Below are 19,904 nucleotides of genomic sequence, written 5' to 3' on the forward strand. Positions count from 1 at the left end.
AGATGTATGGTTTTAGGTTAGGCTATAGCTTTCGAGCGAGCGCAGCGAGCGAGAGACGCGTAAAGGTGTGTCACAAACCAACGGTTTGGCACATACGGACATTGAAATATTCGCACCAGCCCGAGGAGCCGGAAGTCTTGATCGAATTGCCTACTGACAAATTTTTACAGTTTATGAATAGTTTCATATAAATAGTACTATTTCCACATAGTAAAGTGCATTGTGATGTCAGAAATGGCTGACAAAATTAGGTAATAACACGAAATATATGCAAGGCAATATAAGGTATATGTATAGCTTGGAAATTGTGATCGTTGCTCGCTCGCTCCGCTCGCTGGTAAAAATCTAGTCCAACCTAACAACCGATGCGACACGTTCGCAAATTCGATATATGTCGCCACCATATCGAATAATGAACGCAAGATGTATGGTTTTAGGTTAGGCTATAGCTTTCGAGCGAGCGCAGCGAGCGAGAGACGCGTAAAGGTGTGTCACAAACCAACGGTTTGGCACATACGGACATTGAAATATTCGCACAAGCCCGAGGAGCCGGAAGTCTTCATCCTATTGCCTACTGACAAATGTTTACAGTTTATGAATAGTTTCACATAAATAGTACTATTTGCACATAGTAAAGTGCAATGTGATGTCAGAAATGGCAGAGAAAATTAGGTAATAACACGAAACAAATGCAAGGCAATATAAGGTATATGTATAGCTGGGAAATTCTGATCGTTGCTCGCTCGCTCCGCTCGCTCGTAAAAATCTAGTCCAACCTCACAACCGATCCGACACGTCCGCATATTCCATATATGTCGCCACCATATCGAATAATGAACGCAAGATGTATGGTTTTAGGTTAGGCTATAGCTTTCGAGCGAGCGCAGCGAGCGAGAGACGCGTAAAGGTGTGTCACAAACCAACGGTTTGGCACATACGGACATTGAAATATTCGCACCAGCCCGAGGAGCCGGAAGTCTTTATCGAATTGCCTACTGACAAATGTTTACAGTTTATGAATAGCTTCACATAAATAGTACTATTTCTACATACTACAGTGCAATGTGATGTCAGAAATGGCTGAGAAAATTAGGTAATAACACGAAACAAATGCAAGGCAATATAAGGTATATGTATAGCTTGGAAATTCTGATCGTTGCTCGCTCGCTCCGCTCGCTCGTAAAAATCTAGTCCAACCTCACAACCGATCCGACACGTTCGCAAATTCGATATATGTCGCCACCATATCGAATAATGGACGCAAGATGTATGGCTTTAGGTTGGGCAATAGTTTTCGAGCGAGCGCAGCGAGCGAGGGTCGCGTAAAGGTGTGTCACAAACCAACGGTTTGGCACATACGGACATTGAAATATTCGCACCAGCCCGAGGAGCCGGAAGTCTTTATCGAATTGCCTACTGACAAATGTTTACAGTTTATGAATAGTTTCACATTTATAGTACTATTTCCACATAGTAAAGTGCAATGTGATGTCAGAAATGGCTGAGAAAATTAGGTAATAACACGAAACAAATGCAAGGCAATATAAGGTATATGTATAGCTTGGAAATTCTGATCGTTGCTCGCTCGCTCCGCTCGCTCGTAAAAATCTAGTCCAACCTCACAACCGATCCGACACGTCCGCATATTCGATATATGTCGCCACCATATCGAATAATGAACGCAAGATGGATTGGTTTTAGGTTTGGAAATGGTTTTCGAGCGAGCGCAGCGAGCGAGGGACGCGTAAAGGTGTGTTACAAACCAACGGTTTGGCACATACGGACATTGAAATATTCGCACCAGCCCGAGGAGCCGGAAGTCTTTATCCTATTGCCTACTGTCAAATGTTTACAGTTTATGAATAGTTTCACATAAATAGTACTATTTGCACATAGTAAAGTGCAATGTCATGTCAGAAATGGCTGAGAAAATTAGGTAATAACACGAAACGAATGCAAGGCAATATAAGGTATATGTATACCTTGGAAATTGTGATCGTTGCTCGCTCGCTCCGCTCGCTCGTAAAAATCTAGTCCAACCTAACAACCGATGCGACACGTTCGCAAATTTGAAATAAGTCGCCACCATATCGAATAATGAACGCAAGATGGATTGGTTTTAGGTAGGGCAATAGTTATCGAGCGAGCGCAGCGAGCGAGGGACGCGTAAAGGTGTGTCACAAACCAACGGTTTGGCACATACGGACATTGAATTATTCGCACCAGCCCGAGGAGCCAGAAGTCTTTATCCTATTGCCTACTGACAAATGTTTACAGTTTATGAATAGTTTCACATAAATAGTACTATTTCCACATAGTAAAGTGCAATGTGATGTCAGAAATGGCTGATGAAATTAGGTAATAACACGAAACAAATGCAATGCAATATAAGGTATATGTATAGCTTGGAAATTGTCACCATTGCTCGCTCGCTCCGCTCGCTCGTAAAAATCTAGTCCATCCTCACAACCAATACGACACGTTCGCAAATTTGAAATAAGTCGCCACCATATCGAATAATGAACGCAAGATGGAATGGTTTTAGGTTGGGCAATAGTTTTCGAGCGAGCTCAGCGAGCGAGGGACGCGTAAAGGTGAGTCACAAACCAACGGTTTGGCACATACGGACAATGAAATATTCGCACCAGCCCGAGGATCCGGAAGTGTTTATCGAATTGCCTACTGACAAATGTTTACAGTTTATGTATAGCTTCACATAAATAGTACTATTTCTACATACTACAGTGCAATGTGATGTCCGAAATGTCTGAGAAAATTAGGTAATAATACGAAACAAATGCAGGGCAATATAAGGTATATGTATAGCTTGGAAATTGTGATCGTTGCTCGCTCGCTCCGCTCGCTCGTAAAAATCTAGACCAACCTAACAACCGATGCGACACGTTCGCAAATTTGAAATAAGTCGCCACCATATCGAATAATGAACGCAAGATGGATTGGTTTTAGGTAGGGCAATAGTTATCGAGCGAGCGCAGCGAGCGACAGACGCGTAAAGGTGTGTCACAAACCAACGGTTTGGCACATACGGACATTGAATTATTCGCACCAGCCCGAGGAGCCGGAAGTCTTTATCCTATTGCCTACTGACAAATGTTTACAGTTTATGAATAGTTTCACATAAATAGTACTATTTCCACATAGTAAAGTGCAATGTGATGTCAGAAATGGCTGATGAAATTAGGTAATAACACGAATCAAATGCAATGCAATATAAGGTATATGTATAGCTTGGAAATTGTCACCATTGCTCGCTCGCTCCGCTCGCTCGTAAAAATCTAGTCCATCCTCACAACCAATACGACACGTTCGCAAATTTGAAATAAGTCGCCACCATATCGAATAATGAACGCAAGATGGAATGGTTTTAGGTTGGGCAATAGTTTTCGAGCGAGCTCAGCGAGCGAGGGACGCGTAAAGGTGAGTCACAAACCAACGGTTTGGCACATACGGACAATGAAATATTCGCACCAGCCCGAGGATCCGGAAGTGTTTATCGAATTGCCTACTGACAAATGTTTACAGTTTATGAATAGTTTCACATAAATAGTACTATTTCCACATAGTAAAGTGCAATGTGATGTCAGAAATGGCTGAGAAAATTAGGTAATAACACGAAACAAATGCAAGGCAATATAAGGTATATGTATAGCTTGGAAATTCTGATCGTTGCTCGCTCGCTCCGCTCGCTCGTAAAAATCTAGTCCAACCTCACAACCGATCCGACACGTTCGCAAATTCGATATATGTCGCCACCATATCGAATAATGGACGCAAGATGTATGGCTTTAGGTTGGGCAATAGTTTTCGAGCGAGCGCAGCGAGCGAGGGTCGCGTAAAGGTGTGTCACAAACCAACGGTTTGGCACATACGGACATTGAAATATTCGAACCAGCCCGAGGAGCCGGAAGTCTTTATCGAATTGCCTACTGACAAATGTTTACAGTTTATGAATAGTTTCACATTTATAGTACTATTTCCACATAGTAAAGTGCAATGTGATGTCAGAAATGGCTGAGAAAATTAGGTAATAACACGAAACAAATGCAAGGCAATATAAGGTATATGTATAGCTTGGAAATTCTGATCGTTGCTCGCTCGCTCCGCTCGCTCGTAAAAATCTAGTCCAACCTCACAACCGATCCGACACGTCCGCATATTCGATATATGTCGCCACCATATCGAATAATGAACGCAAGATGGATTGGTTTTAGGTTTGGAAATGGTTTTCGAGCGAGCGCAGCGAGCGAGGGACGCGTAAAGGTGTGTTACAAACCAACGGTTTGGCACATACGGACATTGAAATATTCGCACCAGCCCGAGGAGCCGGAAGTCTTTATCCTATTGCCTACTGTCAAATGTTTACAGTTTATGAATAGCTTCACATAAATAGTACTATTTTTACATACTACAGTGCAATGTGATGTCCGAAATGTCTGAGAAAATTAGGTAATAACACGAAACAAATGCAAGGCAATATAAGGTATATGTATACCTTGGAAATTGTGATCGTTGCCCGCTCGCTCCGCTCGCTCGTAAAAATCTAGTCCAACCTAACAACCGATGCGACACGTTCGCAAATTTGAAATAAGTCGCCACCATATCGAATAATGAACGCAAGATGGATTGGTTTTAGGTAGGGCAATAGTTTTCGAGCGAGCGCAGCGAACGAGGGACGCGTAAAGGTGTGTCACAAACCAACGGTTTGGCACATACGGACATTGAATTATTCGCACCAGCCCGAGGAGCCGGAAGTCTTTATCCTATTGCCTACTGACAAATGTTTACAGTTTATGAATAGTTTCACATAAATAGTACTATTTCCACATAGTAAAGTGCATTGAGATGTCAGAAATGGCTGACAAAATTAGGTAATAACTCGAAACAAATGCAAGGCAATATAAGGTATATGTATACCTTGGAAATTGTGATCGTTGCCCGCTCGCTCCGCTCGCTCGTAAAAATCTAGTCCAACCTAACAACCGATGCGACACGTTCGCAAATTTGAAATAAGTCGCCACCATATCGAATAATGAACGCAAGATGGATTGGTTTTAGGTAGGGCAATAGTTTTCGAGCGAGCGCAGCGAACGAGGGACGCGTAAAGGTGTGTCACAAACCAACGGTTTGGCACATACGGACATTGAATTATTCGCACCAGGCCGAGGAGCCGGAAGTCTTTATCCTATTGCCTACTGACAAATGTTTACAGTTTATGAATAGTTTCACATAAATAGTACTATTTCCACATAGTAAAGTGCAATGTGATGTCAGAAATGGCTGAGAAAATTAGGTAATAACACGAAACAAATGCAAGGCAATATAAGGTATATGTATAGCTTGGAAATTGTGATCGTTGCTCGCTCGCTCCGCTCGCTCGTAAAAATCTAGTCCAACCTCACAACCGATCCGACACGTCCGCATATTCGATATATGTCGCCACCATATCGAATAATGAACGCAAGATGTATGGTTTTAGGTTAGGCTATAGCTTTCGAGCGAGCGCAGCGAGCGAGAGACGCGTAAAGGTGTGTCACAAACCAACGGTTTGGCACATACGGACATTGAAATATTCGCACCAGCCCGAGGAGCCGGATGTCTTTATCGAATTGCCTACTGACAAATGTTTACAGTTTATGAATAGTTTCACATAAATAGTACTACTTCCACATAGTAAAGTGTAATGTGATGTCAGAAATGGCTGACAAAATTAGGTAATAACACGAAACAAATGCAATGCAATATAAGGTATATGTATAGCTTGGAAATTGTGATCGTTGCTCGCTCGCTCCGCTCGCTCGTAAAAATCTAGTCCAACATAACAACCGATGCGACACGTTCGCAAATTTGAAGGAAGTCGCCACCATATCGAATAATGAACGCAAGATGGATTGGTTTTAGGCTTGGCAATAGTTTTCGAGCGAGCGCAGCGAGCGAGGGACGCGTAAAGGTGTGTCACAAACCGACGGTTTGGCACATACGGACATTGAAATATTCGCACCAGCCCGAGGAGCCGGAAGTCTTTATCCTATTGCCTACTGTCAAATGTTTACAGTTTATGAATAGTTTCACATAAATAGTACTATTTCCATATAGTAAAGTGCAATGTGATGTCAGAAATGGCTGAGAAAATTAGGTAATAACACGAAACAAATGCAAGGCAATATAAGGTATATGTATAGCTTGGAAATTGTGAACGTTGCTCGCTCGCTCCGCTCGCTCGTAAAAATCTAGTCCAACCTCACAACCGATCCGACACGTCCGCATATTCGATATATGTCGCCACCATATCGAATAATGAACGCAAGATGTATGGTTTTAGGTTAGGCTATAGCTTTCGAGCGAGCGCAGCGAGCGAGAGACGCGTAAAGGTGTGTCACAAACCAACGGTTTGGCACATACGGACATTGAAATATTCGCACCAGCCCGAGGAGCCGGAAGTCTTTATCCTATTGCCTACTGACAAATGTTTACAGTTTATGAATAGTTTCACATAAATAGTACTATTTCCACATAGTAAAGTGCAATGTGATGTCAGAAATGGCTGACAAAATTAGGTAATAACACGAAACAAATGCAAAGCAATATAAGGTATATGTATAGCTTGGAAATTGTGATCGTTGCTCGCTCGCTCCGCTCGCTCGTAAAAATCTAGTCCAACCTCACAACCGATCCGACACGTTCGCAAATTCGATATATGTCGCCACCATATCGAATAATGAACACAAGATGTATGGTTTTAGGCTAGGCTATAGCTTTCGAGCGAGCGCAGCGAGCGAGAGACGCGTAAAGGTGTGTCACAAACCAACGGTTTGGCACATACGGACATTGAAATATTCGCACCAGCCCGAGGAGACGGAAGTCTTTATCGAATTGCCTACTGACAAATGTTTGCAGTTTATGAATAGCTTCACATAAATAGTACTATTTCTACATACTACAGTGCAATGTGATGTCCGAAATGGCTGACAAAATTAGGTAATAACACGAAACAAATGCAAGGCAATATAAGGTATATGTATAGCTTGGAAATTGTGATCGTTGCTCGCTCGCTCCGCTCGCTCGTAAAAATCTAGTCCAACCTCACAACCGATCCGACACGTTCGCAAATTCGATATATGTCGCCACCATATCGAATAATGAACGCAAGATGTATGGTTTTAGGTTAGGCTATAGCTTCCGAGCGAGCGCAGCGAGCAAGAGACGCGTAAAGGTGTGTCACAAACCAACGGTTTGGCACATACGGACATTGAAATATTCGCACCAGCCCGAGGAGCCGGATGTCTTTATCGAATTGCCTACTGACAAATGTTTTCAGTTTATGAATAGTTTCACATAAATAGTACTATTTCCACATAGTAAAGTGCAATCTGATGTCAGAAATGGCTGACAAAATTAGGTAATAACACGAAACAAATGCAAAGCAATATAAGGTATATGTATAGCTTGGAAATTGTGATCGTTGCTCGCTCGCTCCGCTCGCTCGTAAAAATCTAGTCCAACATAACAACCGATGCGACACGTTCGGAAATTTGAAATAAGTCGCCACCATATCGAATAATGAACGCAAGATGGAATGGTTTTAGGTTGGGCAATAGTTTTCGAGCGAGCGCAGCGAGCGAGAGACGCGTAAAGGTGTGTCACAAACCAACGGTTTGGCACATACGGACATTGAAATATTCGCACCAGCCCGAGGAGACGGAAGTCTTTATCGAATTGCCTACTGACAAATGTTTACAGTTTATGAATAGCTTCACATAAATAGTACTATTTCTACATACTACAGTGCAATGTGATGTCCGAAATGTCTGAGAAAATTAGGTAATAACACGAAACAAATGCAAGGCAATATAAGGTATACGTATACCTTGGGAATTGTGATCGTTGCCCGCTCGCTCCGCTCGCTCGTAAAAATCTAGTCCAACCTAACAACCGATGCGACACGTTCGGAAATTTGAAATAAGTCGCCACCATATCGAATAATGAACGCAAGATGGATTGGTTTTAGGTAGGGCAATAGTTATCGAGCGAGCGCAGAGAGCGAGGGACGCGTAAAGGTGTGTCACAAACCAACGGTTTGGCACATACGGACATTGAAATATTCGCACCAGCCCGAGGAGACGGAAGTCTTTATCGAATTGCCTACTGACAAATGTTTACAGTTTATGAATAGCTTCACATAAATAGTACTATTTCTACATACTACAGTGCAATGTGATGTCCGAAATGTCTGAGAAAATTAGGTAATAACACGAAACAAATGCAAGGCAATATAAGGTATATGTATAGCTTGGAAATTGTGATCGTTGCCCGCTCGCTCCGCTCGCTCGTAAAAATCTAGTCCAACCTAACAACCGATGCGACACGTTCGGAAATTTGAAATAAGTCGCCACCATATCGAATAATGAACGCAAGATGGATTGGTTTTAGGTAGGGCAATAGTTTTCGAGCGAGCGCAGCGAACGAGGGACGCGTAAAGGTGTGTCACAAACCAACGGTTTGGCACATACGGACATTGAATTATTCGCACCAGCCCGAGGAGCCGGAAGTCTTTATCCTATTGCCTACTGACAAATGTTTACAGTTTATGAATAGTTTCACATAAATAGTACTATTTCCACATAGTAAAGTGCAATGTGATGTCAGAAATGGCTGAGAAATTTAGGTAATAACACGAAACAAATGCAATGCAATATAAGGTATATGTATAGCTTGGAAATTCTCACCATTGCTCGCTCGCTCCGCCCGCTCGTAAAAATCTAGCCCAACCTCACAACCGATCCGACACGTTCGCAAATTCGATATATGTCGCCACCATATCGAATAATGAACGCAAGATGTATGGTTTTAGGTAGGGCAATAGTTTTCGAGCGAGCGCAGCGAGCGAGGGACGCGTAAAGGTGTGTCACAAACCAACGGTTTGGCACATACGGACATTGAATTATTCGCACCAGCCCGAGGAGCCGGAAGTCTTTATCGAATTGCCTACTGACAAATGTTTACAGTTTACGAATAGTTTCACATAAATAGTACTATTTCCACATTCTACAGTGCAATGTGATGTCAGAAATGGCTGAGAAAATTAGGTAATAACACGAAACATATGCAAGGCAATATAAGGTATATGTATAGCTTGGAAATTGTGATCGTTGCTCGCTCGCTCCGCTCGCTCGTAAAAATCTAGTCCAACATTACAACCGGTGCGACACGTTCGCAAATTTGAAATAAGTCGCCACCATATCGAATAATGAACGCGAGATGGATTGGTTTTAGGTTGGGCAATAGTTCTCGAGCGAGCTCAGCAAGCGAGGGACGCGTAAAGGTGTGTCACAAACCAACGGTTTGGCACACACGGACATTGAATTATTCGCACCAGCCCGAGGAGCCGGAAGTCTTTATCTTATTGCCTACTGACAAATGTTTACAGTTTATGAATAGTTTCACATAAATAGTACTATTTCCACATAGTAAAGTGCAATGTGATGTCAGGAATGGCTGAGAAAATTAGGTAATAACACGAAACAAATGCAAGGCAATATAAGGTATATGTATAGCTTGGAAATTGTGATCGTTGCTCGCTCGCTCCGCTCGCTCGTAAAAATCTAGTCCAACCTCACAACCGATCCGACACGTTCGCAAATTCGATATATGTCGCCACCATATCGAATAATGAACGCAAGATGTATGGTGATAGGTCAGGCTATAGCTTTCGAGCGAGCGCAGCGAGCGAGAGACGCGTAAAGTTCTGTCACAAACCAACGGTTTGGCACATACGGACATTGAAATATTCGCACAAGTCCGAGGAGCCGGAAGTCTTTATCCTATTGCCTACTGACAAATGTTTACAGTTTAGGAATAGTTTCACAGAAATAGTACTATTTCCACATACTACAGTGCAATGTGATGTCCGAAATGGCTGAGAAAATTTGGTAATAACACGAAACAAATGCAAGGCAATATAAGGTATATGTATAGCTTGGAAATTGTGATCGTTGCTCGCTCGCTCCGCTCGCTCGTAAAAATCTAGTCCAACCTCACAACCGATCCGACACATTCGCAAATTCGATATATGTCGCCACCATATCGAATAATGAACGCAAGGTGTATGGTTTTAGGTTAGGCTATAGCTTTCGAGCGAGCGCCGCGAGCGAGAGACGCGTAAAGGTGTGTCACAAACCTACGGTTTGGCACATACGGACATTGAAATATTCGCACCACCCCGAGGAGCCGGAAGTCTCTATCGAATTGCCTACTGACAAATGTTTACAGTTTATGAATAGTTTCACATAAATAGTACTATTTCCACATAGTAAAGTGCAATGTGATGTCAGAAATGGCTGACAAAATTAGGTAATAACAGGAAATATATGCACGGCAATATAAGGTATATGTATAGCTTGGAAATTGTGATCGTTACTCGCTCTCTCCGCTCGCTCGCAAAAATCTAGTCCAACCTTACAACCGATACGACACGTTCGCAAATTTGAAATAAGTCGCCACCATATCGAATAATGAACGCAAGATGGATTGGATTTAGGTTGGGCAATAGTTTTCGAGCGAGCTCAGCGAGCGAGGGACGCGTAAAGGTGAGTCACAAACCAACGGTTTGGCACATACGGACATTGAAATATTCGCACCAGCCCGAGGAGCCGGAAGTCTTTATCGAATTGCCTACTGACAAATGTTTACAGTTTATGAATAGTTTCACATAAATAGTACTATTTCCACATAGTAAAGTGCAATGTGATGTCAGAAATGGCTGACAAAATTAGGTAATAACACGAAATATATGCAAGGCAATATAAGGTATATGTATAGCTTAGAAATTGTGATCGTTGCTCGCTCGCTCCGCTCTCTCGTAAAAATCTAGTCCAACCTCACAACCGATGCGACTCCTTCGCAAATTCGAAATAAGTCGCCACCATATCGAATAATGAACGCAAGATGGATTGGTTTTAGGTTGGGCAATAGTTTTCGAGCGAGCGCAGTGAGCGAGTGACGCGTAAAGGTGTGTCACAAACCAACGGTTTGGCACATACGGACATTGAATTATTCGCACCAGCCCGAGGAGCCGGAAGTCTTTATCCTATTGCCTACTGACAAATGTTTACAGTTTATGAATAGTTTCACATAAATAGTACTATTTCCACATAGTAAAGTGCAATGTGATGTCAGAAATGGCTGAGAAAATTAGCTAATAACACGAAACAAATGCAAGGCAATATAAGGTATATGTATAGCTTGGAAATTGTGATCGTTGCTCGCTCGCTCCGCTTTCTCGTAAAAATCTAGTCCAACCTCACAACCGATGCGACTCCTACGCAAATTCGAAATAAGTCGCCACCATATCGAATAATGAACGCAAGATGGATTGGTTTAAGGTTGGGCAATAGATTTCGAGCGAGCTCAGCGAGCGAGGGACGCGTAAAGGTGAGTCACATACCAACGGTTTGGCACATACGGACAATGAATTATTCGCACCAGCCCGAGGAGCCGGAAGTCTTTATCCAATTGCCTACTGACAAATGTTTACAGTTTATGAATAGTTTCACATAAATAGTACTATTTCGACATAGTAAAGTGCAATGTGATGTCAGAAATGGCTGACAAAATTAGGTAATAACACGAAACAAATGCAATGCAATATAAGGTATATGTATAGCTTGGAAATTGTCACCATTGCTCGCTCGCTCCGCTCGCGCGTAAAAATCTAGTCCAACCTCACAACCGATGCGACTCGTTCGCAAATTCGATATATGTCGCAACCATATCGAATAATGAACGCAAGATGTATGGTTTTAGGTTAGGCTATAGCTTTCGAGCGAGCGCAGCGAGCGAGAGACGCGTAAAGGTGTGTCACAAACCAACGGTTTGGCACATACGGACATTGAAATATTCGCACCAGCCCGAGGAGCCGGAAGTCTTTATCCTATTGCCTACTGACAAATGTTTACAGTTTATGAATAGTTTCACATAAATAGTACTATTTCCACATACTACAGTGCAATGTGATGTCAGAAATGGCTGACAAAATTAGGTAATAACACGAAACATATGCAAGGCAATATAAGGTATATGTATAGCTTGGAAATTATGACCCTTATTCGCTCGCTCCGCTCGCTCGTAAAAATCTAGTCCAACCTCACAACCGATCCGACACGTTCGCAAATTCGATATAAGTCGCCACCATATCGAATAATGAACGCAAGATGTATGGTTTTAGGTTAGGCTATAGCTTTCGAGCGAGCGCAGCGAGCGAGAGACGCGTAAAGGTGTGTCACAAACCAACGGTTTGGCACATACGGACATTGAAATATTCGCACAAGCCCTAGGAGCCGGAAGTCTTTATCCTATTGCCTACTGACAAATGTTTACAGTTTATGAATAGTTTCACATAAATAGTACTATTTCCACATACTACAGTGTAATGTGATGTCCGAAATGGCTGAGAAAATTAGGTAATAACACGAAACAAATGCAAGGCAATATAAGGTATATGTATAGCTTGGAAACTGTGATCGTTGCTCGCTCGCTCCGCTCGCTCGTAAAAATCTAGTACAACCTCACAACCGATCCGACACGTTCGCAAATTCGATATATGTCGCCACCATATCGAATAATGGACGCAAGATGTATGGTTTTAGGTTAGGCTATAGCTTTCTAGCGAGCGCAGCGAGCGAGAGACCCGCAAAGGTGTGTCACAAACCAACGGTTTGGCACATACGGACATTGAAATATTCGCACCAGCCCGAGGAGCCGGAAGTCTTTATCGAATTGCCTACTGACAAATGTTTACAGTTTATGAATAGCTTCACATAAATAGTACTACTTCTACATACTACAGTGCAATGTGATGTCCGAAATGTCTGAGAAAATTAGGTAATAACACGAAACAAATGCAAGGCAATATAAGGTATATATATAGCTTGGAAATTGTCACCGTTGCTCGCTCGGTCCGCTCGTTCGGAAAAATCTAGTCCAACCTCACAACCGATGCGACTCGTTCGCAAATTCGATATATGTCGCCACCATATCGAATAATGAACGCAAGATGTATGGTTTTAGGTAGGGCAATAGTTTTCGATCGAGCGCAGCGAGCGAGGGTCCCGTAAAGGTGTGTCACAACCAACGGTTTGGCACATACGGACATTGAATTATTCGCACCAGCCCGAGGAGCCGGAAGTCTTCATCCTATTGCCTACTGACAAAAGTTTACAGTTTATGAATAGTTTCACATAAATAGTACTATTTCCACATAGTAAAGTGCAATGTGATGTCAGAAATGGCTGAGAAAATTAGCTAATATACGAAACAAATGCAAGGCAATATAAGGTATATGTATAGCTTGGAAATTGTGATCGTTGCTCGCTCGCTCCGCTCGCTCGTAAAAATCTAGTCCAACCTCACAACCGATCCGACACGTTCGCAAATTCGAAATATGTCGCCACCATATCGAATAATGGACGCAAGATGTATGGTTTTAGGTAGGGCAATAGTTTTCGATCGAGCGCAGCGAGCGAGGGACCCGTAAAGGTGTGTCACAAACCAACGGTTTGGCACATACGGACATTGAATTATTCGCACCAGCCCGAGGAGCCGGAAGTCTTTATCCTATTGCCTACTGACAAATGTTTACAGTTTATGAATAGTTTCACATAAATAGTACTATTTCCACATAGTAAAGTGCAATGTGATGTCAGAAATGGCTGAGAAAATTAGCTAATATACGAAACAAATGCAAGGCAATATAAGGTATATGTATAGCTTGGAAATTGTGATCGTTGCTCGCTCGCTCCGCTCGCTCGTAAAAATCAAGTCCAACCTCACAACCGATCCGACACGTTCGCAAATTCGAAATATGTCGCCACCATATCGAATAATGGACGCAAGATGTATGGTTTTAGGTTAGGCTATAGCTTTCGAGCGAGTGCATCGAGGGAGAGACGCGTAAAGGTGTGTCACAAACCAACGGTTTGGCACATATGGACATTGAAATATTCGCACAAGACCGAGGAGCCGGAAGTCTTTATCCTATTGCCTACTGACAAATGTTTACAGTTTATGAATAGTTTCACATAAATAGTACTATTTCCACATACTACAGTGCAATGTGATGTCCGAAATGTCTGAGAAAATTAGGTAATAACACGAAACAAATGCAAGGCAATATAAGGTATATGTATAGCTTGGAAATTGTGATCGTTGCTCGCTCGCTCCGCTCGCTCGTAAAAATCTAGTCCAACATTACAACCGGTGCGACACGTTCGCAAATTTGAAATAAGTCGCCACCATATCGAATAATGAACGCAAGATGGATTGGTTTTAGGTTGGGCAATAGTTTTCGAGCGAGCGCAGCAAGCGAGGGACGCGTAAAGATGTGTCACAAACCAACGGTTTGGCACATACGGACATTGAATTATTCGCACCAGCCCGAGGAGCGGGAAGTCTTTATCTTATTGCCTACTGACAAATGTTTACAGTTTATGAATAGTTTCACATAAATAGTACTATTTCCACATAGTAAAGTGCAATGTGATGTCAGAAATGGCTGAGAAAATTAGGTAATAACACGAAACAAATGCAAGGCAATATAAGGTATATGTATAGCTTGGAAATTGTGATCGTTGCTCGCTCGCTCCGCTCGCTCGTAAAAATCTAGTCCAACCTCACAACCGATCCGACACGTTCGCAAATTCGATATATGTCGCCACCATATCGAATAATGAACGCAAGATGTATGGTGATAGGTCAGGCTATAGCTTTCGAGCGAGCGCAGCGAGCGAGAGACGCGTAAAGTTCTGTCACAAACCAACGGTTTGGCACATACGGACATTGAAATATTCGCACAAGCCCGAGGAGCCGGAAGTCTTTATCCTATTGCCTACTGACAAATGTTTACAGTTTATGAATAGTTTCACATAAATAGTACTATTTCCACATAGTAAAGTGCAATGTGATGTCAGAAATGGCTGAGAAAATTAGCTAATATACGAAACAAATGCAAGGCAATATAAGGTATATGTATAGCTTGGAAATTGTGATCGTTGCTCGCTCGCTCCGCTCGCTCGTAAAAATCTAGTCCAACCTCACAACCGATCCGACACGTTCGCAAATTCGAAATATGTCGCCACCATATCGAATAATGGACGCAAGATGTATGGTTTTAGGAAGGCTATAGCTTTCGAGCGAGCGCATCGAGGGAGAGACGCGTAAAGTTCTGTCACAAACCAACGGTTTGGCACATACGGACATTGAAATATTCGCACAAGCCCGAGGAGCCGGAAGTCTTTATCCTATTGCCTACTGACAAATGTTTACAGTTTATGAATAGTTTCACATAAATAGTACTATTTCCACATACTACAGTGCAATGTGATGTCCGAAATGTCTGAGAAAATTAGGTAATAACACGAAACAAATGCAAGGCAATATAAGGTATATGTATAGCTTGGAAATTGTGATCGTTGCTCGCTCGCCCCTCTCGCTCGTAAAAATCTAGTCCAACATTACAACCGGTGCGACACGTTCGCAAATTTGAAATAAGTCGCCACCATATCGAATAATGAACGCAAGATGGATTGGTTTTAGGTTGGGCAATAGTTTTCGAGCGAGCGCAGCAAGCGAGGGACGCGTAAAGGTGTGTCACAAACCAACGGTTTGGCACATACGGACATTGAATTATTCGCACCAGCCCGAGGAGCGGGAAGTCTTTATCTTATTGCCTACTGACAAATGTTTACAGTTTATGAATAGTTTCACATAAATAGTACTATTTCCACATAGTAAAGTGCAATGTGATGTCAGAAATGGCTGAGAAAATTAGGTAATAACACGAAATATATGCACGGCAATATAAGGTATATGTATAGCTTGGAAATTGTGATCGTTGCTCGCTCGCTCCGCTCGCTCGTAAAAATCTAGTCCAACCTCACAACCGATGCGACACGTTCGAAAATTCGATATATGTCGCCACCATATCGAATAATGGGCGCAAGATGTATGGTTTTAGGTTAGGCTATAGCTTTCGAGCGAGCGCATCGAGCGAGAGACGCGTAAAGGTGTGTCACAAACCAACGGTTTGGCACATACGGACATTGAAATATTCGCACAAGCCCGAGGAGCCGGAAGTTTTTATCCTATTGCCTACTGACAAATGTTTACAGTTTATGAATAGTTTCACATAAATAGTACTATTTCCACATACTACAGTGCAATATGATGTCCGAAATGTCTGAGAAAATTAGGTAATAACACGAAACAAATGCAAGGCAATATAAGGTACATGTATAGCTTGGAAATTGTCACCGTTGCTCGCTCGGTCCGCTCGTTCGTAAAAATCTAGTCCAACCTCACAACCGATGCGACTCGTTCGCAAATTCGATATATGTCACCACCATATCGAATAATGAACGCAAGATGTATGGTTTTAGGTAGGGCAATAGTTTTCGATCGAGCCCAGCGAGCGAGGGACCCGTAAAGGTGTGTCACAAACCAACGGTTTGGCACATACGGACATTGAATTATTCGCACCAGCCCGAGGAGCCGGAAGTCTTTATCCTATTGCCTACTGACAAATGTTTACAGTTTATGAATAGCTTCACATAAATAGTACTACTTCTACATACTACAGTGCAATGTGATGTCCGAAATGTCTGAGAAAATTAGGTAATAACACGAAACAAATACAAGGCAATATAAGGTATATGTATAGCTTGGAAATTGTGATCGTTGCTCGCTCGCTCCGCTCGCTCGTAAAAATCTAGTCCATCATAACAACCGATGCGACACGTTCGCAAATTTGAAATAAGTCGCCACCATATCGAATAATGAACGCAAGATGGATTGGTTTTAGGTTGGGCAATAGTTTTCGAGCGAGCGCAGCGAGCGAGGGACACGTAAAGGTGTGTCTCAAACCAACGGTTTGGCACATACGGACATTGAAATATTCGCACCAGCCCGAGGAGCCGGAAGTCTTTATCGAATTGCCTACTGACAAATGTTTACAGTTTATGAATAGTTTCACAAAAATAGTACTATTTGCACATAGTAAAGTGCAATGTGATGTCAGAAATGGCTGAGAAGATTAGGTAATAACACGAAACAAATGCAAGGCAATATAAGGTATATGTATATCTTGGAAATTCTGATCGTTGCTCGCTCGCTCCGCACGCTCGTAAAAATCTAGTCCAACCTAACAACCGATGCGACACGTTCGCAAATTTGAAATAAGTCGCCACCATATCGAATAATGAACGCAAGATTGAATGGTTTTAGGTTGGGCAATAGTTTTCGAGCGAGCTCAGCGAGCGAGCGACGCGTAAAGGTGAGTCACAAACCAACGGTTTGGCACATACGGACAATGAAATATTCGCACCAGCCCGAGGAGCCGGTGGTCTTTATCGAATTGCCTACTGAGAAATGTATACAGTTTATGAATAGTTTCACATAAATAGTACTATTTCCACATACTACAGTGCAATGTGATGTCCGAAATGTCTGAGAAAATTAGGCAATAACACGAAACAAATGCAAGGCAATATAAGGTATATGTATAGCTTGGAAATTCTCACCATTGCTCGCTCGCTCCGCTCGCTCGTAAAAATCTAGTCCAACCTCACAACCGATGCGACTCGTTCGCAAATTCGATATATGTCACCACCATATCGAATAATGAACGCAAGATGTATGGTTTTAGGTTAGGCTATAGCTTTCGAGCGAGCGCATCGAGCGAGAGACGCGTAAAGGTGTGTCACAAACCAACGGTTTGGCACATACGGACATTGAAATATTCGCACAAGCCCGAGGAGCCGGAAGTTTTTATCCTATTGCCTACTGACAAATGTTTACAGTTTATGAATAGTTTCACATAAATAGTACTATTTCCACATACTACAGTGCAATATGATGTCCGAAATGTCTGAGAAAATTAGGTAATAACACGAAACAAATGCAAGGCAATATAAGGTACATGTATAGCTTGGAAATTGTCACCGTTGCTCGCTCGGTCCGCTCGTTCGTAAAAATCTAGTCCAACCTCACAACCGATGCGACTCGTTCGCAAATTCGATATATGTCGCCACCATATCGAATAATGAACGCAAGATGGATTGGTTTTAGGTTGGGCAATAGTTTTCGAGCGAGCGCAGCAAGCGAGGGACGCGTAAAGGTGTGTCACAAACCAACGGTTTGGCACATACGGACATTGAATTATTCGCACCAGCCCGAGGAGCCGGAAGTCTTTATCGAATTGCCTACTGACAAATGTTTACAGTTTATGAATAGCTTCACATAAATAGTACTACTTCTAAATACTACAGTGCAATGTGATGTCCGAAATGTCTGAGAAAATTAGGTAATAACGCGAAACAAATACAAGGCAATATAAGGTATATGTATAGCTTGGAAATTGTGATCGTTGCTCGCTCGCTCCGCTCGCTCGTAAAAATCTAGTCCAACCTCACAACCGATCCGACACGTTCGCAAATTCGATGTATGTCGCCACCATATCGAATAATGGACGCAAGATGTATGGTTTTAGGTTAGGCTATAGCTTTCGAGCGAGCGCAGCGAGCGAGAGACGCGCAAAGGTGTGTCACAAACCAACGGTTTGGCACATACGGACATTGAAGTATTCGCAACAGCCCGAGGAGCCGGAAGTCTTTATCGAATTGCCTACTGACAAATGTTTACAGTTTATGAATAGTTTCACATAAATCGTACTATTTCCACATAGTAAAGTGCAATGTGATGTCAGAAATGGCTGAGAAAATTAGCTAATAACACGAAACAAATGCAAGGCAATATAAGGTATATGTATAGCTTGGAAATTGTGATCGTTGCTCGCTCGCTCCGCTCTCTCGTAAAAATCTAGTCCAACCTCACAACCGATGCGACTCCTTCGCAAATTCGAAATAAGTCGCCACCATATCGAATAATGAACGCAAGATGGATTGGTTTTAGGTTGGGCAATAGATTTCGAGCGAGCTCAGCGAGCGAGGGACGCGTAAAGGTGAGTCACATACCAACGGTTTGGCACATACGGACAATGAATTATTCGCACCAGCCCGAGGAGCCGGAAGTCTTTATCCTATTGCCTACTGACAAATGTTTACAGTTTATGAATAGTTTCACATAAATAGTACTATTTCCACATACTACAGTGCAAGGTGATGTCAGAAATGGCTGACAAAATTAGGTAATAACACGAAACATATGCAAGGCAATATAAGGTATATGTATAGCTTGGAAATTATGACCCTTATTCGCTCGCTCCGCTCGCTCGTAAAAATCTAGTCCAACCTCACAACCGATCCGACACGTTCGCAAATTCGATATATGTCGCCACCATATCGAATAATGAACGCAAGATGTATGGTTTTAGGTTAGGCTATAGCTTTCGAGCGAGCGCAGCGAGCGAGAGACGCGTAAAGGTGTGTCACAAACCAACGGTTTGGCACATACGGACATTGAAATATTCGCACAAGCCCGAGGAGCCGGAAGTCTTTATCTTATTGCCTACTGACAAATGTTTACAGTTTATGAATAGTTTCACATATATAGTACTATTTCCACATACAACAGTGTAATGTGATGTCCGAAATGGCTGAGAAAATTAGGTAATAACACGAAACAAATGCAAGGCAATATAAGGTATATGTATACCTTGGAAATTGTGATCGTTGCCCGCTCGCTCCGCTCGCTCGTAAAAATCTAGTCCAACCTAACAACCGATGCGACACGCTCCCAAATTTGAAATTAGTCGCCTCCATGTCGAATGACGAACGCAAGAGGGATTGGTTTTAGGTTACGCTATAGTTTTCGAGCGAGCGCAGCGAGCGAGGGACGCGTAAAGGCGTGTCACAAACCAACCGTTTGGCACATGGGGA

General features: G+C 42.5%; 1 long non-coding RNA gene across 3 annotated transcripts in view; it reads left to right on the forward strand.

Moving 5' to 3' along the window:
* The window catches only part of LOC126926768 (uncharacterized), a 187,323-nt gene extending 168,640 nt beyond the window's left edge, over positions 1-18,683 (forward strand). For all 3 annotated transcript variants that reach the window (XR_007714851.1, XR_007714852.1, XR_007714853.1), the window contains exon 3: positions 18,606-18,683. This is a non-coding gene — a long non-coding RNA (uncharacterized LOC126926768). The remainder of the gene's footprint in view (positions 1-18,605) is intronic.
* The last annotated feature ends 1,221 nt before the right edge of the window (positions 18,684-19,904 follow it).

The sequence above is a fragment of the Bombus affinis genome, unplaced genomic scaffold (genome assembly GCF_024516045.1).
Source record: "Bombus affinis isolate iyBomAffi1 unplaced genomic scaffold, iyBomAffi1.2 ctg00000058.1, whole genome shotgun sequence".
NCBI lineage: Eukaryota > Metazoa > Arthropoda > Insecta > Hymenoptera > Apidae > Bombus > Bombus affinis.